The sequence below is a fragment of the Vicia villosa genome, linkage group LG3 (genome assembly GCF_029867415.1).
Source record: "Vicia villosa cultivar HV-30 ecotype Madison, WI linkage group LG3, Vvil1.0, whole genome shotgun sequence".
In the NCBI taxonomy this organism is placed as follows: domain Eukaryota; kingdom Viridiplantae; phylum Streptophyta; class Magnoliopsida; order Fabales; family Fabaceae; genus Vicia; species Vicia villosa.
This window is the reverse complement of record NC_081182.1, coordinates 110,748,186-110,761,078: the sequence shown is the minus strand read 5'-3', so window position 1 is coordinate 110,761,078 and position 12,893 is coordinate 110,748,186.

Below are 12,893 nucleotides of genomic sequence, written 5' to 3'. Positions count from 1 at the left end.
TTAATATTTTCCTTATTATTTGATTTATATTATATTTTTCATGAATTAAATTCAATAAAAATATGAATATTGAACCAAAAATTCGTGGCCTTGGATATGGGGCCCTAAATATTATGAGGACAAAGATTGGATCTTAAAAGATTGGGCTCATTTGCAAAAAATTTCATTTTGAAGTCTTTTTCTTCACATTTTTCCCCTTAAAATGGTCCAACTTTGACAAGGCATATCTCCCTCAATTTTTAAGATATGGAGGAGTTCTAGGACTTTTTGGAAACCTCAAGATGTCAGCCACTTTGGAAGCTTTTTTCCATTTGAAGAATTTATCTTGATGATATGGGCTTTGACAAAAAACTGCTTTTCGTTGACTTTCAAAAAGGACCTATAATCTTTTGGTCCATATCTCTCAAATGAAGTTTTTTTAGACTTGGCTTGTGAGACACAAAGTTGTAGAGAATTCATTTTCCTTCAAATTGAGCTTTGGATGGGAAATTTCTGATGTTCCATGTAGGAGTTATGGCTGGTCAAAGTTCAGTTGACTTTCTCCTATGAAAACCCTAATTTAGAAACTTTTGGTTTTGTTGATTCCTGATCTTTCCTTGATGAACCATGATCAATATTTTATCAAATGGTAAATGATACTTCAAAATAAAGTTGTTGACAAAAAATCAGGAGTTTTGACTGTATTTTGGCTACAGTTGACTTTTTAGGTCAAACTAGTCGACTGTTGACTTTCTGAGCAATTGAGTGATCAATCCTTTGAATTAAAGCCTGAATTTTGTTATAGATATAGTTTGAAACATCATAAGCCATATGAGATGCATTGGAGCCTTTGATCCCTTGATTTTCTTCAGAGAAAGTAACACCCTAATTCAGGAGTTCATTGTTTAGGAGAGTATGCCTTTGAGTCTTGAATTTTAGTATGAGCTTGAATAGGGAAATGAGATGGGCAAATTTTGTGGTATGACACTGCCCCAGGTTATGATTAAGGTTTTAATCTATACGAGAAAGAAAAATTCTACTTCTTAGGCTCAAAGGGGTTGACGAGGGATTAACATCCTTATATCTCCACTGTTTAGGAATTGAAACAATGCCTGTACATCGTCAGCATAGTCCGTTCAAAAGCATACTGTATGAGGTTGCGGTATCATCTTCGTCACCCCCCTCAAAAGGCTTACATTTTAGCACGATTTGATTATCACAAAACATATGCGAAGTAAAGACACAATATAAGATGAGTGATAGCGAAATAATTTATTCAAGACAAACATATGCAGTGCACTGATGATGATTATTAAAATAGATAATGTCTATCATAAGTCGAATCACGAATGTTTAAACAGATAGGATAGAACTTGCAAATGAAAGTAAAGCTAATGAGCCAATAGTCCATCCTTCTAGACATTAATCAGCCTTGACATGATTAGGCATGGGAGCAGTGATCACCATAGGGGTCTTAGGAGGATTGAACTCAATTTCGCCAGCATCGATCATGTCTTGAATCTTGATCTTTAATGCCCAACAACTATTGGTATCATGCCCAGGACTATTGGAATGGTAGGCACATCGCACATTTGGATTGTGTTTAGCAGAGGAAGTGTTGATGTGTTGAGGAGGATCCCTCACAGTAATCATTCCTGCCTTCAATAGATGTTGCAATGCCTGATCTAATGACATGTTAATTTTGGTGAATTGACGCTTAGGTGCATCTGGCTTGCGTCGTTGTTGTGGAACTGGTGTAGAGATCAGAACTGCCCCAACAGGCTGGTTGCGTTCATTACGACCTTTCTGGTTGTGCACAACATCATCTATATGAGGTTCCTCAGGTGAATTGAAATCAATGATCTTGTCATCGATTAAGTCTTGAATCATGTGCTTCAATGGTCCACAATCCTTGGTATTATGACCAAGACTGTTCGAATGATGAGCACATCTCGCATAATACTTGTACCCAGGAGTGGGATTGGTAGGAAATAAATATGGAGGCAATAGAGTTATCAAGTTCTGATTGAGCAGTTGTTGCAGAACTTGAGACATCGGCATGTGCAACAGAGTAAATGATCGCTTAGGTTTGGATCTCCGATTATCTTGACTACCTTGATGCCTATGTTGATTCTTTTCCTTCTTGATCATAAGCGCCTTCAATTCTTCTTGCCCCTTGGTCAAGTTAAGGATCATCTCTTGGAACTGGTTGTTCTGAGCTTGAAGATTTCTGACGGATTGTTCGAGATCCATTGTGCTGAAATAAACAGCGAGAGAGGATGAGAGACCTGTGGTAGAAACCTGTGGTGCAATGTTATGATATGCAGATGTAATATTTTCAAGGATCTATAGGAAATTTAGTTTGCAACATTTAAACATTGAATCAGTCACGGCTTTGTCTGAAGAATCTTGGCTTTCGTCCTTGAACGTCCTTCTTTGAGAATCAAGCTCACCATATCGAGTGGGTCATCACCTCTGATCCGGGATACTTGTACTTCTAAATTTGAAAGCATATGGCTAGAGGAAAATAAATCCTCTTGCCCCTTGGTAGGCACTGTGTCTTTGAATTGGAAGGCGTGTGGCTAGAGGAAAATAAATCCTCTTGCCCCTTGATGAGAATTTAGTCCTTGATAATGGCACCTAAAATTGTGCGTCCTAAATTCCTAAGATCCTTGAAAGGGTTAGTTAACATGCTATGTTATGATGTTATGCGAGTGCAATGCATCAGGCAAAACGTAAGGTAGTAAGGACAAACGAGTCCTACAAGAAAAACCTGCAAGGAAATCAAAGGGTTAGATAACAAACAAGTCACACAAGAGTCCTTAGGTTTAAAGGCTTGTATGGAGTCCATAGGTAAGTACCCTCCCCACTGAAGTTCAGTTGGTTCAACCTGTCCTAGATAAAGATCGGGTTCTAGGGAACCCCATCTCGACGATCGTTCTCGAAATCATTATCTCAGTAAGCGCTCGGGTGGCTGACCGAAAACATCTTGAAACATTGATCTCAATGAGTGTAGCTTCGAGTATCAACTAGCTTCAGTCAAGGTCCAAATTCGGCCATCTCGCTACTTCTTAATAGGCCAAAGTCAAGTTCAACTAGGGTTCTAAGGGCAAATTAGTGGTTGATGACACTACATGGTAGCCTAATGTCTCCTCGATCATGTTCAAGGGCCATTAGAACCAACCAAAGTGTCACACTAATGGTGGCCACCAGATCAACCATATTGGGACGAGCCGTACAGTCTTCTTGGTCTATTTCCACATACCTAAGGTACACCAGATCCGGGTGTAGGATCTTTCATACAACAGAATACCAAAACCAGCCTTTAAAAATAAAGCAATCAAATCAAACAAGTGAAAACATTTAAGTGAATCCTAAACTTTAAGGTAACCCCTCTTTTTTTAAGTATATCCCTAGCAAAGTCGCCAGTTCAGTAATACGGTGGGAGAACTGACTTTTTGAAATGTGCGGATAGCAAGAGTCGCCACCGACTTTTATTTTATCCAATTTTAGAAAGGCTAAAAGAACAGAAAAAGACCTTTAGAAAGACTTTGAGTTCGGTGGATAAGTTATACAAAGGGAATGTGTAAGCACCCTTTGTATCCATGGTTATCCATGGGCTCTTAATTGCTTAGCTCACTTGTTTGTTTGAATTGTTTGAAATGTAGTGTGTGAATAGGAAAAAGAATTTGAATAAGAACTTTAGCTTGTAAATAAGCGTAGTCTTTTTGAAAAAGATTCTTTGAAAAGAAATGGGAAAGATTTTGAAATTTGAATTTAAATTTGAATAGAGCAAGCAATCAGGAAAACCTACCCTAAGTTAGAAAAATTGTTCTTTTAGCTTTTCAGTTTGAGAGGGTTATCCATACCATAGGAGGGTAGGAAGTCCTTTCATTGGATGTAAAGGGTCATCGAGGAAGTATCGTTCGCCATAAAACTGTCCCTACCATGTAGAGGTAGGCAGTCTTTAGGGAATGATAGAATAGTCATTAATCTTTTTTAGGCAACCAACGAGGATACCTTAGCAATTGGGACAATCATCATATTCTGAGGCAACATCGAGGGGCAAGATGATTTTTATGTTAGGCAACTTCGAAGGGACTATGATCTTATGATGATTTATGAACTGAGAGCGACATTTGCTTTAGGTATCCTCGTCTTCGAGGGACTTGACTATTTTCACAAATTAAGGCAGCAGACAACAGGCAACAAGAAGGGTTACCCTAAAGGTGTGTGTGTGGCACAATCATGTGATTCAGTTCAGATACATATCTTATAATTAGTGGTCTAGTTTATTTTAACAAGGCTTGCACTCCCTAGGATTACAAACCACGCTTAAAAATAAAGACAAATGACAGAATAAAAAGTTCCTACACTATTACAATAAACACCTGTAGGGCAGAAAAATAAAGGCAGGAATTAAAAGGCAGAAAATAAAGGCGGAAATTAAAACCTACAACTATTACAAGAAAACTTATTGCGACCTATACATATTTTCTACAATTTAAATGACAGAAATTAAAATAAATAATAAAAGGCGAAAAATAAATGAATAAAATTAAAATTAAAGGCATGCGACAATCAATAGATTATAAGGTGAGAAGAGAATCGCGATGAAGAAATTCAATGTTTGATTACAAAACTTTAAACCTAAAGGTAAAAACCTAAGGGTAAGAAAACCTATAGTTAATAGACAACTCTTACATTATTGACGATTTCCAAGGTTTACCTATGGTTTTTGAAGTTTAAGACTAAAGAATCACTGGATCAGGAAATAAAGAATCTAAAAAAATAGTTGAAGCCTGGGTTCGAACCCAGGTTTGATAGTTTACACCTTATACCAACTGAGCCCTGCACGTTTGTTGACAATTTAATGGTTAGTAGATATTAAATATGAAAAAGGAGCAATGGATAGAACCAGTCAATGCGTGGGCCCAGCCTGCCCACACACGAACCAATGAGACGAAGGGAGAGAGACATTGAAATTGTTGACCATCCAGTATCTGTTTGCCACGCGCGTAAAGAGAGAAAGGACGCATCGACCAGCCTGAAGGATAGAAAAACACTTAGAAAGGGGGGGGATTGAATAAGTGTGACTTTAAATCTTGGACGATAAAAATAAATTGCACAATTATTTTTATCCTGGTTCGCTGTTAACGAAGCTACTCCAGTCCACCCCCGCAGAGATGATTTACCTCAACCTGAGGATTTAATCCACTAATCGCACGGATTACAATGGTTTTCCACTTAGTCCGCAACTAAGTCTTCCAGAGTCTTCTGATCACACACTGATCACTCCAGGAACAACTGCTTAGATACCCTCTAAGACTTTTCTAGAGTCTACTGATCAACACGATCACTCTAGTTACAAACTGCTCAGCCAACTGCTAAGACTTCCTAGAGTATACTGATCACACGATCACTCTAGTTCCTTACAACTTAATGTAATCTATTCAAGAGTTTACAAATGCTTCTTAAAAGCTATAATCACAAACTGTGATATTTCTCTTAACGTTTAAGCTTAATCTCACTAAGATATTACAACAGCAATGTAGTGAGCTTTGATGAAGATTCTGAGCTTTGATTGAATAGCGTTTCAGCAAGTTTATTTTCGTTCAGAGTTGTTAAGAATTGGTGACCTTGCTTCTCATCAGAACTTCATATTTATAGGCGTTGAGAAGATGACCGTTGAATGCATTTAATGCTTTGCGTGTTCCGTACAGCATCGCATTTAATGTTATACGCTTTTGTCAACTACCTCGAGCCTTGTTCACGCTGTGTCTACTGACGTAGCCTTTAGTAGCTTTAACGTTCCTTTTGTCAGTCAGCGTAGTCTGCCACCTGTACTTCCTTCTGATCTGATGTTTGTGAATACAACGTTTGAATATCATCAGAGTCAAACAGCTTGGTGCATAGCATCTTCTGATCTTCTGATCTTGAAGTGCTTCTGTTGCGTGATACCATCTTCTGATCTTCAGTGCTTCTGATCTCATGTTCTTCTGATGCTTCCATAGACCCATGTTCTGATTCTGCTTCGACCATCTTCTGATGTCTTGCCAGACCATGTTCTGATGTTGCATGCTGAACCATTTGAGACACAACTTCTGAGCGCTGAATTATGCGTACTCTTTATATATATTTCCTGAAAGGGAAATTGCATTGGATTAGAGTACCATATTATCTTAAGCAAAATTCATATTATTGTTATCATCAAAACTAAGATAATTGATAAGAACAAATCTTGTTCTAACAATCTCCCCCTTTTTGATGATGACAAAAACATATATAAATGATATGAATTTGCGATCAGAAAGAGTAGACGGCAAAAGACAAATTACACAGCTATAGCATAAGCATATGAATATGTCTCCCCCTGAGATTAACAATCTCCCCCTGAGATAAATAATCTCCCCCTGAAATAAATACTCGAAGAACTTTGATAAAAGACTTCCCTGATTATTTCGGTAGAGACGATCATATAAGCTTCTGCCTTCAGAGAATTCATAGCTTCTGACTTCTGCTTCCATTGGACAGCTTCAGAACTTGAATTTCTTTAGATCCTTAGAACACTCACAGCTTCTGATTCCTGCTTCCATCGTGGACAGCTTCAGAACTTGAATTTCTTTGATCTTTTAGAACATTCGCAGCTTCTGACTTCTGCTTCCATTCAGGACAGCTTCAGAACTTGAATTTCTTTGATCTTCAGAACATTCACAGCTTCTGATTTCTGCTTCCATTCAGGACAGCTTCAGAACTTGAGTTTTCTGGATCTTTTAGAACATTCACATCTTCTGATTTCTGCTTCCCTCGGATAGCTTCAGAACTTTGAATGTCTACCAACATCACTTCATGCTAGATTTGTATCAGAACATTGTTGAATGTACCAGAGCATCATCAGAGCATCTCTACATCCTGAAATGTTACAGAACAAAAACTAAACGACAAAAGTCAGCATGAACGAGTTAGAACATAAAATGTATGTTTGAACACATTATATGTATCAGAGCCATATAGGCTGAAATAATGTATCAGAGCAGATAATGTATCAGAGCCATAACATTATATGTATCAGAGCAAATAGAATTTTGTCAGAACAGGATAGACAATGATATTCAAATTCTATTATCAGTGCTTCTGATTCATTCTTCTTTCTTGCTTCTGATCTCTGAAGCTTGACAGCACTCAGCTTGCTTCAGTTTCCAAGAGCTTATTCCTTTTACAGAATAACGCTTCTTATGGTTTTGCTTCTAGTGTTTGCTTCTGAAGATTCACTTCACTTCTCTGTACCTGCAAAACACTTAAACCATATAGAACTTGCAGTTCTTGTTAGTAAAAGCAACTGATTAAATCAAATCATTTATCATTTATCTTCTCCCCCTTTTTGTCATAACATCAAAAAGAATATTTCAAAAGATTCAGATGCATAAAACGACAGATAAAATGAAACACACGGAGAAAGAAGTTAATTTCATTGAAGTTTCAAACAGCAGGTTCAGAAGTACATGAAGAAAGGAAAGATCAGATACACAAAGACAGATGCAACGAGAAGAAAGAAACAACACAGACTCAGTCTAAGATGGCCCTAGTCTTGACAAGATCTTGGTCAGCATCTCTTGAACCATATTGTTGTGTCCTTCTTGCCTCACCATGAAAGCGCTATACTGATCATTGAGTGAGCTTTGCTCATCCTGTCTCTTCTGAATTTCTTCTAGAGTCCTTGCAAGATGAGAAGATTCACCAGAAGAAGCTTCACAGCTTTGATCCACAGGAATGACAACTTGATCTGCAGCTTCCATAGAAGTATCATTTGCTGGGATATCCTCAACAGGGTCTGATTCAGCAACATGATCTTCAGCATCTGCTTCTTGCATAGAAGCATTTCCATACTCTGCAGCAGGAATTTCAGAGTCTCCATTCTCTAGTGCCTGAAGAATGGCAGCAAGATTCCTGGGAGCAGAAGGACCTTCAACTTCTGGTGGGTAAACAACTTCTGGGATGACCAAGTTTGGATCTTTCTCAGACGGGTTTTCCCTCAGATAGTCAAAGAGAGTCTTGAAATCTCCGAGCAGAACAGGATATTGAGGTATCCAAAGCACAATCTCCCTGCAAGGATTTTCTTCCAATGCAGCAGCGAGTCTTAATTGTTCCATCTCATCCAAGAAGGGCTTCTCTTCCAAAAGATATCTTCCTTTGAGACGAGCAAACCAGAAGTCTTCATAATTCCTCAGAATTCCACGAGGCCGTGGGGCAGCAGCTACACAGGCTTCCTGAAGTTCTAAAAACAGAGCATCTGATTCTCTGCGAAAGATCCTCCAGAAGTTCCGCATAGCAACATCATTCAATCCAGAACTTTCAGCGAGTCTGAGAGTATCAAAGGTACTTCTGAGATTCCTCTTTATGTTTTCAAAAACTACACCAATAGGATATACGGGGCGGGATTTTATTTGGGTTTTTGAAAAGGCAGGTTTGGAAGTGAAGTACGGATGAGGTTCTCTATCCAACCTATAAGAAGATTCTGCTTCAGTATCAGAATCTAACACTACCACTTCAGCTTCAGGACGAGGCTTGGGAGTGTAGTTGCAATCACGGAGCAGCTGCTCATGTGATGCAGAGGTTGGAAAAGGAGAATCACAAGGATTGTTTTGAGAGGTGGAGGGAGTATGTTCAAGAGTGGCGTTGAGAGAAGGTTGAGATGGAAGGAGAGTTTGAAGAGGTGGTATATCCAGAACAGGATTTATGATAGGTGGAGAGGAAGGAATAGTTAAAGGAGAAGATGGAGGTGTAAGAACATGGACAAAAACAGGTGATTCTGATGTGGCTTTTTCTGGTTCAGGTGTAGGGACAATCTCTATTGGTGCAGCTTCTGAACAAACAGCAGGAACAGAATTAGGTTCAGAAATGCATATACCTTTGGAACCTCTCAGAAAAGCTTTGGCCACATCCTCAGTCTTTTTCTGCTTCTTACTCTTCGGCTCTTCAATAACCTTTGCTTTGCCGCTAGCGATTTCTTTCCTTCTGACATAAGCCAGAACTTCTGGTTGATTCTCAGCCTCTTGAGCAGCATTTTCTTCATCTGAGCTTTGAATAATCATCTTCCTTTTTCTGATTTTCTTCTTCTCAACAACTTCAACAATCTCAGCATCGTTATTTGACTTCTTCTTCTTTTTCTCAGCTTCCTTCTTTTTCTTCTCAAAATCAGCAGAGACAGCCTTAGCAACCTTTGCAATGACTTCTTCTGGGATCACTTCTTTATTGGTGATAGCAGCAGGATGATCAAACTTTCTTTTGGTCCTTTCCTCCTTCTTACGATTCACTTTAATAGGAGCACCTTTGTCTTGATCTTTAAGACTCTTATCCTCTTTTTGTGATTTCAGATACTTAGTTCTGACTTGTGGTACCTCACTATTGAAGAAGGTTTTGAATTCAGCTAGAACTGGCTCTCTTCTGATTGTTGTTCCAGCAAGAGGTTGAGGGGTCTTAATGATAGCCTTAATCACGTTCATCCTCTTTAAAGTGAATGCGTTCAGACAAGCCCCAGATGTGACAGCAAGGTCTTTCACAATACCTTCAGATTCCAGACTCTCAACAATCTTGGAATGCACCAGAAGGTTTGTAATGATTCTACCAAAAGGAATGATAGTTCCACCATTTTCTTTTCTGAAAGCGTTTCTGGAATCCTTTACTGCTTTCCACATATGGTTGAAGATAATGTAAACCACATCAACCTTCTTCTGAGTGGCAATGCAATAAAGAATATATTTTTGCTCATTGTTTATGAAGTCAGCGGCATGTGTCGCTTTCCTATGGTAGAAGCACCCAAGAATGATCTTTGTCCAGATTTTGTAGATATCTCTCAATTCCTTGACGTGTTTTGTTTTCTTGATATTTGAATAGAGAGTGGATAGAACATCTTCCCAATCTTCCCTTTTATCGATTTCAAAAGCTCCTTCCGCGTTCTTCAAATCAAACATCACTCTTAGGATGTTTTCAGTAATAACAACAGACTTTCCATGAACGAAAGAAAGTATTGATTTTGGAGCAACCACAGCATGTGCCCAGAACTCCTTGACAAGATCTGGATAAACTGGGCCAACGAACTCAGCAAACAACGAGGTCCATCCTTGAAAGATGATGTCTTCTTTAAGATTAAATCCATGTTCTTCAAGGTTGTCGAAGTCAACAATAAGTTCACATAGAACTTCTAATTTGTTTTTGGGAATAGAGCATGCAACAACAGGAGTAAGTTGCAACGTTTCTTCTTGGAGATGATGAGGAACAGATGACTCAGCATTTTGGGATGAGAAGGCAGCCATTGGTGCAGAATGACCAAAAACGAGCAAGAGAAGCGAACTGGGTTTTCGATTAGGGTTTTTAGAAAACGGCTAAGAACTTTTCAAACGGGAGAAAGCAAAGGAGAGAGAGACAAGGGAGCGAAAAAGATGTAAGATATGATTTGAAAAGAATATATAGAGACGGATTAAAAAAAATATAAATTGAACAGTTCCAGAATCAAAGGAAATCAATTTTATTAAATGATGAGTGACGTGAGGAGAGAGAACGTGGTAAATGAAATGATTTAAAACAGTTACCTAGGTCGGCGTCTTTTCAACTGCACGCTTTGTACTAACCGTACAGATACGTGTTCACCATCAGATAATAGATGACAGCTGTAGATTTCAGAATAGACTTTACGCCTTTAGATTCTGATTACTGCTTCTGATCTGATCTACTTTCTCTTCTGGAAACACTCCTTCTGAAGTGTGCTGATATAAATCTGAATGATCTTCTGATCCATTACTTCTGATATACACAGCTTCTGGAGGTTCACTTCTTTGTTCTGCAGCTTCTGATAAGACAAAAACTGTATCTGCAGAAATTCTTAAGCTCTTTGTTTCATCAGAAGCAAGTTTATCATCAAAACAGATGTTTATTGATTTGTCCACAATCAATGTTTCAATGTTGTATATTCTGTAGCATTTAGAGCATTCAGAATACTCAAGAAAGAAACATCAAAGCCTTAGAGGAAAACATCATAGATGGTTCCAAGACTAATAAGCTTCTTTTCTGAATTCCTACAGACATAGTTTCTTCAACAGATTTAAGAACCAGAACTTGGAAGACAATCTTTCTTCCCTTCAAGTGTTGAGAGCAACTTGAGTCCAGGTGTCATGTCATGTTGAATGTTGTCTTCTTTGTTATCAAGAGAATCTGCAAAAGAAGTAATCTTTTTCTTTGGTACCCACATCTTCTTGGGTCCTTTCTTGTTAGATTTTCTCAAGTTCTGATTGAACTTGGGTTTGACATTATAAGCAATAGGAGGAACAGCATGATAATTTTTAATGTGAGTTTCATGATATTTCCTAGGTTGTGTCACATGCTTTTTGGTGTGTGTTATGTGAAAACTTTGAGCATGTGAAGTGTGCCTAATATCATGGGAGTGGCCATACTTGAACTGATCATACAATGGCTTGTATGTAATTTTCATTTTATCAACAGGTTCAAGTTTGTATGGGGTTTCACCCTCAAAACCAATGCCGACTCTTTTGTTTCCAGACACAGCATATATCATAGAAGCTAGCTGACTTCTGCCAATACTTCTAGATAAGAACTTCCTGAAACTTAAATCATATTCTTTCAGAATATGGTTTAGACTAGGAGTGGATTTTTCTGAATCAGAAGGAGATCCAACATTATTGGATAATTTTAAAAGTTTTTCTTTTAATTCAGAATTTTCTAACTCAAGCTTCTTTGTTTCAAATTCAAATAGCTTTTTCAGCTTCTTGTATTTGAGACTAATCTGAGACTTGAGTTCCAGAAGTTCAGTTAGACCGGAAACTAACTCATCTCTAGTAAGTTCAGAAAATACCTCTTCAGAATCTGATTCTGATGTAGATTCTGATCCGTCATCTTCTGTCGCCATCAGCGCACAGTTAGCCTGCTCATCTTCTGATTCATCTTCTGACTCATCCCAGGTTGCCATAAGACCTTTCTTCTTATGAAACTTTTTCTTGGGACTTTCCTTCTGAAGATTTGGACATTCATTCTTGTAGTGTCCAGGCTCATTGCATTCATAGCACATGACCTTCTTCTTGTCAAATCTTCTTTCATCAGAAGATTCTCCACGTTCAAATTTCCTTGAACTTCTGAAGCCTCTGAACTTCCTTTGCTTGGTCTTCCAGAGTTGATTTAGCCTTCTGGAGATCAGGGACAGTTCATCTTCTTCTTCAGATTCTGATTCTTCAGGATCTTCTTCTCTAGCCTGAAAAGCGTTAGTGCATTTCTTGATATTGGATTTTAATGCAATAGACTTACCTTTCTTTTGAGGCTCATTTGCGTCCAGCTCTATTTCATGACTTCTCAAGGCGCTGATAAGCTCTTCCAGAGAAACTTCATTCAGATTCTTTGCAATCTTGAATGCAGTCACCATAGGACCCCATCTTCTGGGTAAGCTTCTGATGATCTTCTTTACGTGATCAGCCTTGGTGTATCCCTTGTCAAGAACTCTCAATCCAGCAGTAAGAGTTTGAAATCTTGAAAACATCTTTTCAATGTCTTCATCATCCTCCATCTTGAAGGCTTCATACTTCTGGATTAAAGCTAGAGCTTTAGTCTCCTTGACTTGAGCATTTCCTTCATGAGTCATTTTCAAGGACTCATATATGTCATAGGCCGTTTCCCTGTTAGATATCTTCTCATACTCAGCATGAGAGATAGCATTCAGCAAAACAGTTCTACATTTATGATGATTCCTGAAAAGCTTCTTCTGATCATCATTCATTTCTTGCCTTGACAGCTTTACGCCACTGGCATTTACTGGATGTTTGTAACCATCCATCAGAAGATCCCATAGATCACCATCTAGACCCAGAAAGTAACTTTCCAGTTTATCTTTCCAGTATTCAAAGTTTTCACCA